We start from the raw sequence: 14,744 nt of genomic DNA on the forward strand, positions 1-14,744 counted from the left end.
TATTGATGATCGCAAGTCTACGAGTGGCTATCTTGTTTTCTTTGGTCAGACACCGATTTCATGGAAATCCGGCAAGCAACGTACAGTTGCCCGCTCCTCCACTAAGGCTGAGTATAAAGCCTTAGCAGATGGCACTGCTGAGGTCATCTGGCTTCAATATTTGTTAACAAATCTACAGGTTTCCTCCGGCTCTGCTCCTACTATTTGGTGTGATAATCTTGGTGCGACTTATCTCTCGGCGAATCCTATCTTTCATGCTCGTACTAAGCATGTTGAGGTAGATTATCATTTTGTCCATGACCGGGTTGCGAAGAAGGAAATTCAAATTCGCTTTATCCCCTCTAGAGATCAACTTGCTGATGTTTTCACCAAACCACTTTCCGCTGTGTCCTTTACTGCTTTCAGGTTCAAGCTTCGGGTCGATCCTCCACCCTCAGCTTGAGGGGGTATATTATAGAATTTATAGCATGTATATCTCTGAATAGGAAATTAATATAGGATTATTCCAATGTTGAAATCCCTACATTTACTGCTGTATTCTGCCCTATATATATAAATAGGAAAGGTTGGCTAAGGCCAACCCAAGTCATTCTGTTATTCTCAACTGCGGGTAATCCAAAAAACACATAATAGGACTAGCTCCATGATTTCCTTTCTGAAAAAACAAAAAATGTAGGGTAGAGTTGGCGACCTTTAATATTTGTAGATAAAGAAGTATGTTGATGTTATGCCCTTCCAAGAGGTCAAGATCACAAGATGCAACTCGAGTAAACAAGAGTGAAAAAGCCATTAAAGCTTACTACAGATGCCCAAACTTTTAGGGAAAGGAAAAATCCATGAAGAAAGGGGACCTATATTTCTCAAGTAATTATACATGCATATTGATCATAATACATTACTTTGATCTTTAATAGATTAATGTCTTAACAATAAATCTTTTTCGAGCACACCTTTGAGCCCTTATCTCTCGGGCAGTGCATTTTGTAACCCCACCTCCTTTCGAGTGTCTCTGTGCCCTATTTTTTCCTTTTGAGCACGCCTTTGAGCTCTCATCTTCTAGGTAGTGTGTTTTCTAACCCTACCTCATCTCGAGTTCGCTTGTAACAGTCTCAAAATTATATCATCAAGTTCATAACTATTTCATCAAAATCACCCTTCAGAACAAAAAATATTATGGATGTTTTGTTTATAAATCAAACTTTCTATAGAAAATTCAGCAGAGTTTCCTTTCTTTTTTATGATACCAAGTTATCGATTAGACTTCATTCAATCACACTACTCAATCTGCCACTTCGATCTAACCATCATGGATCATATCTCATCTCATCATTCAATATCTCACATAGCAATACTTCATTATGCTTTCTCAACCTTACATCATCAACAAATAAATCATAGGAATTATATTCTCTTATAATAAAACATTAACTAAGTTCATACAAGTATAAATTCAAAGGATTCATATTGAACTAATTATTACTTTAATAAGCATCCATCATTTAAACATGCATACTATGATTACTAAACTTCATTTTGAATAGCTTACTAATGCTAGTTTCTTACTTATACTTTCTAAATGTGTAAGTACCAAAAGCAATAATCTTTAGGATACATTTATTAAAATCTACATATAATACAAACTACATATAAGGTAAAAGATATTACATCCCAAAAGAAAAAAGTCTAAACACAAAAGCCTATATCCAACGCTTCACATCACCTCGAGAAATACCTGTATACATAATGTCGCACCCGACATCACGGCGACCTTAAAAATTTATATAATCTTTGGAAAGAACGGATTTCTGGCATCCTGTTTTTTAATGGGAAATGGTCTTATTTAAGGAGTCGCCACCTAGTATTATGGTCACTAGGAACCCTAACTGGTTAACAGAGATTCTATAGTACGAGACTGGTTGCGTAAAAGAGAAGATATTATCACCCCTTAAACGTCCTGCCTAAGGCAGGCTGCATTGCTGATCTTTGTCATTGATTGCTAACTTTTTTCTTGTTGGTTTATACTATGATTGTTTACGTGTAATATTCCTGACTCTGGCGCCAGTAAATATTCAACTATGGATATTTCCAACTCTGGTGTTGGTAAATATTACGTAGGTATCAAAATAAATAAATTTAAATCATCATTTTTTTTATTCCTGACTCTGGCGTCAGTGAATAAACAAATAAAAATCAATATTTTTTTTACGCATACACATTATTTTTATTTTTATGTAGCTAAATAAAAACAAAATACAATAAAATAAAATAAATTTACATTAGTATTTTTATTCCTGACTCTGGCGTCAATGAATAAACCAAATAAATTTATTTTATTTTATGTTATTTTTTTGCATGCAATTTTTTTTTATATAAGTAAATAAAATACAATGAAATAAATTTGAATCGGTATTTTTATTCTGACTCTAGCGTCAAGGAATAAATAAAAAAACAATAAATTCATATTTATATTTTTTTTACATACACAATTTTTATTATATATTTTTTTATTTTTTTTACATTTTTAGGCTGGGTCCAGCTCAGCCTGGCCCGGGTCACTAGCCCAAGCTAGTGACCCGGATGCAGAAAAACAGATGCACGCGTGAAACAATTCCACGCGTGCATAAACAGTGCGAAGGTAATTACTGTTCAAATGTTATTTGAACACAGAAGAGCAAAAAAAAAAAATGGCAATGGACGCACCTGTTTCCGAGGATTGCGAAGAAGGCTGCAACGCTGGTATGGCTACTTTGGTTCGGCTGCTTTCCACTCTTTCTCCCGGTATGCCCGCTGTCTTTTTTTTTTTCAGTCTTTTGAGATGAACAATCTAAGAAGATAATGGGTATGCCGGTGTTCTTTGGGTTTTTTTTTTTTATTCTGGGTTACTCTTTTTCTGAAGGGTCGAAGACAATTTCAAAGATAATGCTCCTCCTTGACTACTGCACTCTTGTTCTCTCCTTCTTTCTATGTATTGAATTTTTTTTTTTTATTTATGCTCTGTTTCTTTTCAGTGGTTTTCTCTGTTTTTGTCTCTGTTTTTTTGGGTTAATTTTTTGGTTTTTGCTCTGTTTTTGGGTTAATTTTTTCCTGTTTAATTAAATCTTTAAACTTCCAATCAAGTTGTACTTAACCTAAATTTTAATTCATTCTTCAATTATTTTATTTTTACTTGTTTTTCATCAATTTTTTAGAAAATAAAATAATTAAAATAAAAAGATCAAAAATTGGGTTATGACACATAACATTAATAAGAAATAAGTAAAATAACACATTAATAATGGTAAAATTATTATGTTCACAATTCATCAAAATATATCAAATTGTCTTTTATCACTGGCTTACTACATTCCAACATCAATAGCTCATTGATAATTTTATCAATCCTATACTTATAGGACTTCAACAATCAACACTCATTGCTTAATTTTAAATTTGAAAATTTACAAAATTTACCTTAAATTCAGCTAACCTTCCTCGGTAGCCAACAAATATCCGGTAATTTCATATGAATTACTCCACATCCAGCTAATCTCTTTTAATAGACAATAATTCCAATAATTCCATACGAATTACTCAACATCCAACTAATCTCTTTAATAGCCAATCAATCCGGTAATTCCATACGATTTACTCAACATTCAGCTATTCTCTTTAATAGCAAATCAATCCGCTAATTCCAGGGCTAAATTGAAGAAACTCGCAGTCAATGACCATTTTGAAAAACAAGGTGTCGAACTCGAGGGACCTAATTGATTGAAATCATGGGTGAATTTGAAGAGAATTAAAAGCTTGATGGTCAATTTGCATAAATCTAAAACCAATGACAAAAATAAAAAAAGGTGCTGAAATTCAGGGCTAATGTTGAAATTTGACTGGGCCAAAATTGGATCAAATCAAATGTTTAAGGTCAATTAAGGGTGAAATTGAAAGAAATTAAAAGGACATTTAATGCTTCATCTGTCAACCAAACCGGACTAATAATACACCACCATAATAGGCTGACATTGTACTACACCCTAGAGTAGGTCTCGCTTGCCAATTTTCCCTACAGTCGTTGCAACACCACCCCAAAATGGCCAACCTGACCAGCCTTTGGCAACCAACTTTTTTAGGCCAAGATAGCAACTCTAAACCAACGGTTGAGATCTTTTTGGGTTGAATTAAGGGCTAGGATTTGGCACTAGTAAGAACAAGATGTCCCTCTTCCATCTCATAAAAATAGGCATGGATTCCATGCATTGAGTAGGAAGAAATCGAAGCTCAAAGTTAGTGAAAAATTAGCTTTTCTTCCTAGTTTTTTTTCCTCTTATCCGCCAGCCATCTTCTTCCTTTTCTTTCTTCACGCCTCCGCCACCAGCACCACCACCAACATCACATCGACATTCCCAGCACTGCTAGTTAGCCACCCCCATACCAGGTAGCCCTCTTCTCCTCCCTATTTTGCTGGAAAACCATGGTAATTTGCATGCAAAACCATTTTTCTGTATGCAAAATGAAAAAAAGTTAATTAACATGGTTGCCAGGCCAAGTCAACAACTATGTGGATCTTGGGCTGGACTCATTTCGACCCAACCCATATGGTTGGGCGGGGTCCAACCCACCCTAAAAAAAAGAATAAGGGTTTGTTGGGCCACCTGTCGGCCCAACTCATCTGGGTCGGGTTGGACCTGCTTCGGCCTAGCCTATATATATATAAACAAAAAAAATTCAAAGGCCCTTTCAAAAAATTTTGTGATTTTCTCAAATATTTTTCTAACAATTTTGCATAATATCGGGTTGTATATTTAAACTGTAAGATACAACTCTAATATTAAAATACCTGGTTTTCTCATAAACATTTCTTAAAAAAAATTGAAGATTAAAAAAAAATCTCAAATCCTAAAAGTTTTCTAAGCATACTTTTTACCAAAAAAAATGCATTTTTCTCAAGTTTTGAAATGCAAAAATGGATATCGTAACTACTTTATGATTATCTGTTAGGGATTGACTAAAATATAAAAAATCCTTAACCAATCATTTTCTTCACTTTATATTTAAAGTGTTAGGATTTACCTATAGACTTTAATATTTAGGGGTGTAAAACTATACAGTAGAGTACACCCTCATGCATTAATGATAAAAAGTGCAAAATAAATGCAATGCTAAAATTTGAACTTTAGAACGGTTATGATTTTGCCCAATAAGGTAGAGACTTCCCTACGAAGGGATATTTGCTTTAAACCTTAGACTAGACCAACATATAGGAACATGCCTTAGAATAACAATCAAACAATAATGCAGCTTACCTTAGATTGGGTGTGTTAGGGGTGATGTGTCTTCCTCCTTGCACAACTAGTCCCTTACCTAGACTCTCGCAGACCATTAGATTTTTTAGTAACCATAATACTAAGTGGCGACTCCTGAACCTTAATCATAATTTTATGATTAACCCAAAACCCTTTCCTTTTCCAACTCCTCTCAAGAGGTAGAAAAGCGTGTCATTCGACGTCATCCCGTGACAGGTAACACACCAACTCTCCATCAATTATATGTTATCTCTTTTCATGAAGAAATTTCAAAACCTAAATGTATAAATACACCTTGTCACATGGTTATATATGATTTCTAGCCATTACACTGAAATAGCTATAAAAATAGCTATTTAAAGTTAGGCCTAAAGCTAGAACCAGGTTAGACTATACAATTTCTAGCCATTACACCGAGTTACGCACTCCATGTAACTTCATTTTATTTTTGTCTTCTTATATATTATTTTATCTTTCTACTTTTACTAACTTAAGTTGGGCAATTGTGAGGAGTATTTTAAGTTGTTGTTATAGATTATTAGATAGGTAGCCATGTTAAGGCAACGGCCAAGTTAAATTTCTTTCATCGTAAAAAATTAATGTGCAGGCAAGCCAATATTTTAAAAAAGCAAAATAAAAATAAAAATGAGACATGGGTTAGTGATTCGACTATATTCAACGAACTGTGTTAATTTAATAATAAAATTAGACAAAGATAGTAAATAAGGCAAAGAAAGAAAAGTTTGGAATAATTAACTATAAAAAATGAGCTAGAAATATCAAACTCAGAAGAAAAAAAAAATATTGTTGGAGATTCATTGTTGCTCTGTTGTTCACACTACCCCACCACTAAAAAGAGTTCACCAATATAATTCTAATATCATTATAAAGGTCTACATAACAACATAGAAAGGTTGCATACATCGTTAGAAAAATGACCTGAAAATCAAACAAAAAAAAATATCATGAAGTGAATATCTTATGCATATTTTAAATTAATTAATTTAATTTAATTTGAAAACAAAATTTCTTTCAATACATTAATTAGTCTGCTGAACAAAATATGAAGATCTCCACTGTCTTATGTAGATATACAGTTTCATTATTTGAAGATCTCGTGATTTCCTTTCTAATTAAGGATTTTGGCGGCCAAGTTGCACCCTGTAGCCAATTTTACATAAACCTTCAAGCAAACTCCTTGTGAGTAAGGCAAATTATCACTTTAAGGAATAAAAACTGAGCCATGGAATATATCATGTTTCCAAATGCAGAAAAAATGTTGAAATTCTTCAGGCACTTTCCTGTAATCACGTGGGCAAGTCCTTTTCATGTCAAATTGTGACCTGAGGATGATGGACTAACAGCACAAGTGAACGACTGTCCATGACATTATGCAACATGATAAAAGGGAATAAGGTTGCTTTTAATGTAGGGATATTAGTGAGAGCAGAAGATGTTATTAAAATTATATGGAAGTAATTTGAATTCAGAACTAGATCGATGACCAAACAAAATATTTTATTTTGTGATTGGTCAGCAAATATAAGTTTCAGTCCTGAACAACCCAGTTCAAGGGAACAATGGAAAGAAGAAAACATAACGTGTCACAAGAAGAAAAGGAAGACATGGCATTGTTTTCAATGGAAGATGGATAAGAAGGTGAGCTAACAACAACAGCACTCAATATGACTCTCCTGTTTTCTAAACTAGACCAACCATATGGAACAGATCACAAATAGATCTCTCCCACCGTCCCACGTACATCGATCTATGTATATAAACCCATTATCATCCCTGGTTAATTTGTCACAGACAATATCACACAGTTCTTTCTTCTTTCAATCCTAGCTAGCTAGTTCATATAGTCTCTTCCAGGCCTTGAGATTTAGCATCGAGATGGCAAGTTTCAGCTGTTTTATCTTAGCTCTCTTCATTGCTCTATCAATTTCAGGCGGCGAGGCAGCTCGTCAGCTTCTGCAATTGCCCCCTTTACCTGCGGTACCCAATTTGCCTAAACCAACATTGCCACCAATGCCTTCTATGCCAACACTACCAGTACAGCCCACATTGCCAACCGCACAACCTTCCCTGCCAAAGCATGAACTATAAGTATTTTATAGGGTTGATATAAAATATATATTGAAGGTAATGTAATGATTCAACAAATGTGGTTGATGTAAAGCATGAGTTATAATTACCAGAATAATAAATGAAGGCATAATTGATGTAAACCATGAGTTAGGGGTATTGATGCAATTTGATGAAAACAGTCAAGTTAAAGTATGAACTTTGACTAATTAAAATGGAGTAAGGAACATATAGATGATGATATCTTGAAGTATTCATGAGAATGATAGTCTAATATATATAATGTAGGAATGGGTGGTTACTCCTTGATGATAAGGATGAAATGAAATGGAAAGCATGTAGGGTTCAAATATGCATATAAAAGGTCTAATGATGTTGTGCTTACTTCTATTGTCTAGTGAATGTTAGTAAGGAAATGATCATATATTATGCTAGTATTTACCTCAAAAATTTAATATGTTTTACAAATATCTTTCCATCCAGAATCTCAACCTTACCACAATGCTCTCGTTTTACTTAGTCCTTTTATATTAGGAGGAATTTTATAATTACTGTTTTATGGCATGTAATTAGCTTAATGTTTATGTTACGTTTTGATATTATGAAGTTGTAAGAAATTAAAAGAGTGGTGTGTGTGTGATGTAAATATTGTAAACTCTACATGTGTATAAATGTCATGGACGATTATAATTGATGAAATTGATTGGATGGTATGCCTAAGGCTACTTGACTATTGATGATGTGAGTCGAATGTGATTTGGGTCGTTGCTCTTGTGTTCTACACATACTTATATGGATAAAGTTTTGAATAGGGCTCTTGTGAAGGGGAGACTTTACCAAAATTTTATTAAATTAGATAAATCTTGTATTTTTAATGGAAAACCCCTTGCATTATTAACATGCTTGCATAATGTATATTTTGTGTGTTGGCAATGATAGTGGTGTTTTTAGTGTTATGTTAATGTTTTGACTTTGCTGGAAATTAAGTTAAATTTAATAAATCCCTTATTTTACATGAAAACCCCTTGGATTGTTAATATACATGCATCATGTATTGTTAAATTGAATAAATTCCTTATTGTAAATGGAAGACCACTTGCATTGTTAATGTGCATGTATAATGTATATTTTGTTTGTTGGCAATAATAGTAGTGTTTTTATTGGTATGTTAATGTTTGACTTTGCTGGAAATTTTCTGAAATTTCTAAAAAATGGACTAACTGTTCGTTAAAATGGTGAGACATGTTTTTAGATATAGTTAGATTGTTTCTCCAAAATGGATTGTCCAAGTTAACCGTTGGAGACTTTTGGTCATTTAGTCATTGGACACTTTCATTTAATGCAGTTTTGTTTACATTTTTTCTCCAAATGTAACATGTTATATCATAATGTATGAGCTAATGTAAGGTAAGATTACAGTAAAACAAAATGGTCTGATTTACATAAATATGATGGTTTGAAGTATTTAAATTGATATGAAATTTCAGGTTGTTACATATATTATCTAATATGCATTGGATTTCAAATTTATAATTATTTTTTTTACTAGAAAACACTTACACATTAGCAACATCAAATATTTTTTAATCTTAAAAAGTGATATGATCCACTTAGCATGGGTCAATAATCCAGTTATTTATATTCTTTAGAAAGAGGATCTCTTCTCTTAATCTTTTTGTTTAGTTTCAAACAATAAAGCCTTCACCCAGAGGCTTGTCCTTCCACCTCAATGGTGGCTTCCCCTTTACCACCTAAATTTCCAGATTTACCATTAAAAAAATTATTTTGATACATGAAACATAATCTAGACCATATTAGCTATGTGACTCGCACTTCGTCGCAAGTTGAATATATTTTCTTTTCAGTAAATAAATGAATATACAGGCTTCTTCAACGCGTTTTTAAATATAAAAAATTATAAATTATAAATTGAAATTCTTAAACATGCATCTAATTAATAAACTGATATTTGATCAACAAATAACTTAGATTAAGATATTTAATCTCATAAAACAAGTCATACGCTTAGTTGTGTTTAATAACTTTGTTTCTTAAATAAATGTTTTACTTAATCAAACGATTATTTGTCAATAAAAGATAAAAAAAAAAGTAGTTAAAAAAGACCAAAATTAACATGTTTTCACCTTCAAAACCCGTAACCATGATCATAAGGCTTGAATTGATCGCATAGAAAGAAAATTCAAAAAAAACAAAGCAAAGCAACATTCTTAATAAAAAAAATATATAGTGGTGAAAATAATAAAAAAACAAAAAAAATAAAAGAAAAAATATTGAAGTCAACCCAGTAAACCTGCTAACCCTCACTGCCATGAGTAGGGATAACTCCAAGGAAATAAAAGTTAGAGATAAAAAAACATAAAGACCAATTCTAAAAAAATCAAATATTAAAAGATAAAATTGAAATTAAATCAATTGTATAGGACCTAAAAAAATCAAATCCAACTCGTGTCAACCTTTGAAAACCGTGACCTTATCATGAGGTCGGGACTAATTCTATTAAAGGAAAAACTAAAAAGAAAAACAAAGCAAAATACTCGATTAAAAAATTGTTGAGACATGAAATAGAAAAAGAAATTAAAAAAATAAAAAAATGGGGACCAAATTCAAAATAAAAATTAATTGAAATGAAATGCTAGGGATGAGATTGAAAATAAAATTCAATTAGTAAAAGGAAAAAAAAATCAAAAGAATGACCAAATTTGATATAAAAATCAAATTAAACCAAATGATTAGGGAGAAAATTGAATTAAAAGAAGATAAAAAAACAAAACAAATAGCAATCAAAAGAATAAGAACCAAATTGGATACAAAAAATAAATGATAGGACACCACTATACCTTGAAAAACAAAACAAATAGTAATCAAAAGAATCAGAACCAAATTAGATACAAAAAAAAAAAAGATAAGACACCACCATATCTTAGCAAGGAGAAGAGAGAAAAGATGGAGGAATAGAAAAAGAAAACCCACCAGAGACCAACCACCGCTCTGCCCCACACATAGGTTGCACCATTAGAAAGAGTACGTCAATGTGCTTCCAACGCAGTCATAAAATACGGTGTTTTGCCATCGCAAGTGAGGAGCATATGAGGTGTCCACTAGCTAGGGCTTGTATGGCTCGCACCAATTACTTAATATACATGTGTGTCTGTTTGTGTGTGTATGTGTAACTAAAAGACCAAAATGCCTCTTAGTCCACCTTAGTATAACAAAAAAAACCAACAATCAAAGACAAAAAAGCTCCCACAAGAAAGTTTTAATTTTTTTTATTATGAGGACAATTAATTAATATCATTGTTCATTAAAAAAAATGTACATAAAGCCCTTGGATGCAAGTTTGTTTTTCCCCTAAAATACAGTAATTTAACTATTAAACTAATTAATGAATTTGAAAAAGATAAATGTGTCCATGTGAAAAGGATCATATGAACTTAATTGCAAGTTATTTGGTTTGTGTAAAGAAGGGTGAAACTCTCTTTTCACATTAGACATCCATAATGTTTTTCCCATGTATTTTAGATTATTTCTTAATGTAATATCTATTACAACATAATATATAATGTGAAAAAATTCATGAAATGAAATTGAAAGGAGAAGAAATAATCATCTTGAGCAAAAGAAATCATCCATTGATGATTGTATTGCTACCATAAGAATAAACTTATTCAACGATGGTGGCCTACTTCCAAAGGTGTAGAATATTCATTAGCTCCCCTCGCTAACCTTCCCTGCATCGATGTTCGGCTTTGCAACCTCTTCCTGAAGGGGTTGGGTCTGGGTTGAGGCGACACCGAGGATTCTTCTTTGGGTCACATCCAAGCCCTTCATAACTTATGTATGGTGGTTTGTCTTTAATGGTATTGACCACATCTCCTGCTACAAATGTGGTCATCAAGAGCATGAAAACCCCCAAAACCAGCAATGCTCTAGACGATGCCATTAAACACCAACAATCAATATAAGTGTCGCTACTTTCTGAATATGGATTTGGTGACAATAATGCGAAAGGTCTGGCTTTTATAAATATATAGCATGCATGTAGTGTTTGCCATTTATAGCACAATTGTTTTTTGCAGCAACTCGAATTAATATGTGGTTGTCTCTTTGCTTCCCAGATTATATGCACTTTTTTAGCTATTTCCTTTCTACCACATAATTTTAAACCTAATATTATGGAGAATCATGGTAAAAAAAAAAAACTATGTATAACCATGATCCAAAAAAGTCGAGGAGAATCGTACAATGTGGAAAAAATCTCTCTAACCATCGCACAAATTGCTTTGACAATATTGGGCACGTGAGGATGGTCTACATTTGGCATGAAAAATATATTAAGATTATATTAATGACAATGTAATTCTCATAAATAGGGCATTTCTAACCTCTCTTTTACGCACTAAGAGAGTTTTGACAAATTGCTATCTATAGCGATCAAGAAAAAAGAGATGTGTTCCACAAGCCTTAAAATCCTCCCAACTTTTTGGTCTTAAGAGTACTGGTTTTAGAACGAGTGACCTTCATCATGGCCTTAAGGGAGAGAAGTGGAAGCTTCTGATTAATTTCCTAGCCAGGGATTAGGAAATAAGCAAAGAGTTTTAGTTTATTAATGCAACTACGAAAAAAAGTAAAATAAAATAAAGTTTATGCAGTGCGAAGAGCAAGTGAGATGAGAGAAGTTTGTAGCATATTGTACATCGCTTAATGAATTTGATCCCACAGGCAAGAGAAATGTGCCTCATAACATTTCATAGTCTTCGTTCATGATGACAAAAAAAAGTTGTTTTTTCCATAATATTCTTAGCTAAACCATAACAAGGATCACAACGAATTCCCTTAGAATTACCAGCTTATAGACAAAACCTTCAGTTTAAGGCTAAATTATGCGTAGTGAAATTCATCACTCATTTCTAGCATTATATTTCATATATAAAAAACAAAATGAACCCTAGAACCACACTAGGTTTGTAACCCAGCTCTCATAGTCTTATCGGTAGAATAAACGACACAAAAGATCAACTCCTAAAATCTACTGAAACGAACTCAAGATACATAAAGTTCTAACAATCAAAGTAGCAGCAATTAGACTCATGCATCGACAAGGATTAAACTTAAAGTAGTCAAACACAACAAATTCTATAGCCCAAACCACAGTCACAATTTTCTATGGGCTACGCCCGTTGTGGTTGTTCATGATTATTTATCTTCCCTAATCAACACAATTTCTTGTGATAACAATTTTACAAAACATGTAAATTTCATTACAAACTAACAATTTATGAAAGCATTGAATTTTTTCAAACGTTCTTCCTTGATTTCTTTTGTGTTGAGCTCTCTCTTCAACATGTTGATCTTATCAGTTTGGGAATTCTTGACTTAGATAATAACAGTTCAAATAATAACGGTTCAGGCTTGAGACAGTAACAGTTCAGATAGAAACGGTTCAAGACTTCAATAATAATTGTTAGACTTTTATATATATATATATATAAACTTAGTCATGCGGACACATGCACGTTGATATACTAACTCTGAAAATATACATGATATGTGTATGTATGTTATTGTGAGGAAATGAACATGCATAGAAAGTAACATATGTGTAATGAATGAATATGGATTTTCTATAACATTTGGGTTGAAGGGATCATGACAAATGACTTCTTTGTGATTCAGGAGGAGCGACCAAGATTGGATCTTCTCTTGGAGGAGGTCATGAGACAGGCAGAGCAAGTGCGTGATTTTTCCCTTCTCTTTGAACTTATGCAATTTAAAGTCTTTCTGGTGAATGTAATTACAATAATGTCAAGTTCAATGTAAATAAAGTCTAGCGTATTTACAAGATTAGCTATGGTTAATGGCATCTATGATAGGATTGTCGGGAGATGAATTATAAGATTAGCTTCGGCTAATGGCATCCGTGATAGGATTATTAGGAGATGAATTACAAGATTAGCTTTGGCTAATGACATCCATGTTGGGACGCTCGGGAATGATCAATAAGACTCGATTTGTAAAGGGTATTCGTGTTTGAATGACCTAGGAAAATTGATAGGTATAATTGTCTAAAAATTTTGAGGTTGGACTATATGAAATCAGTCGGTTCATGCAAGTTAATAAGAGTATTCAAATTAAAGATATGCAAATGAGTTTTATAGGGTTTTAAATGATTTACAAGCAAATTATAAGTTGATTGTTAGAATTCCTATGGATTCAATAGAAAATTTATATTTCTTTTGTAAACATAATGGTATGCTTACTAAGTTGTTTATGGAACTGGTACGTCAAATGTCTAGGAAGATCATTAGTTTTTAGGACTCCACTTTGTTAAACTTATGTAAATATTTAACTTAAGCATAATGAAATTAGTGTGATTGTGCAGTATGCCTTTTGTGTAAACCTTAATGTATATAAAAATCTTAGCTCAGTATATAGTACTTAGTTATGTAAACCTAGATGTATAAATACACCTAGTCACATGGCAAAATTAATATCCCATCCTCGGCCACAAAAAATAGCTATAAAAAGTAAAGCCTAAAGTATAGCTATCATGTTTAACCTTAAGCAAACTCCTTGTGAGTAAGGCAAATTATCACTTTAAGGAATAAAAACTGAGCCAAGGAATCTATCATGTTTCCAAATGCAGAAAAATGTTGAAATTCTTCGGGCACTTTCCTGTAATCACGTGGGCAATTCCTTTTCATGTCAAATTATGACCTGAAGATGATGGACTAACAACACTTGCATACACAAGTGAACAGCTGTCCATGACATTATGCAACATAAAAGGGAATAAGGTTGATGTGACACTACTAGGAAATCAATAAATACAAATAGAAATATCAAGAGAATATTTTCATCGGTAAATTTCTAATGGATTTTACCAATAGAAATATTCGCTCTATATATATCAAGGGAATTATAGTGGAAAAAAATTAAAACAAAGCCAAAAAAATTAATGATGTGTCATTTATACCAACAAAATTACCGACGGAATAAATTCTGTTAGTAAAATCGTTGGTAAACCGTGAACATGGTTCATCATGTCAATTACAAAGGGAATCACCAATGAAAAATTTTATTGGTATTTTCCAGAGAGCTCTAGAACTGTTGACTTCCCAATTGCACCGTTAATTACTGTTCTTTATAGATAAAATCATTGACGGATTGAAAAGTCATCGGTGTTATTTGCCAGTTTTCTAAAAAAGTTTGATTAAATTACAATTTTAAATTAAATATTACAGACGGAATCACCGATGGATTGAAAAGTCATCGGTGATATTTGGGGATTTCTGAAAAAAAATTATTAAATTGAAAATTTAAGTTAAATATTACAGACGGAATCACTGACGGAAT

This window comes from Populus nigra, chromosome 13, assembly GCF_951802175.1.
Source record: "Populus nigra chromosome 13, ddPopNigr1.1, whole genome shotgun sequence".
NCBI classification, from domain to species: Eukaryota; Viridiplantae; Streptophyta; class Magnoliopsida; order Malpighiales; family Salicaceae; genus Populus; species Populus nigra.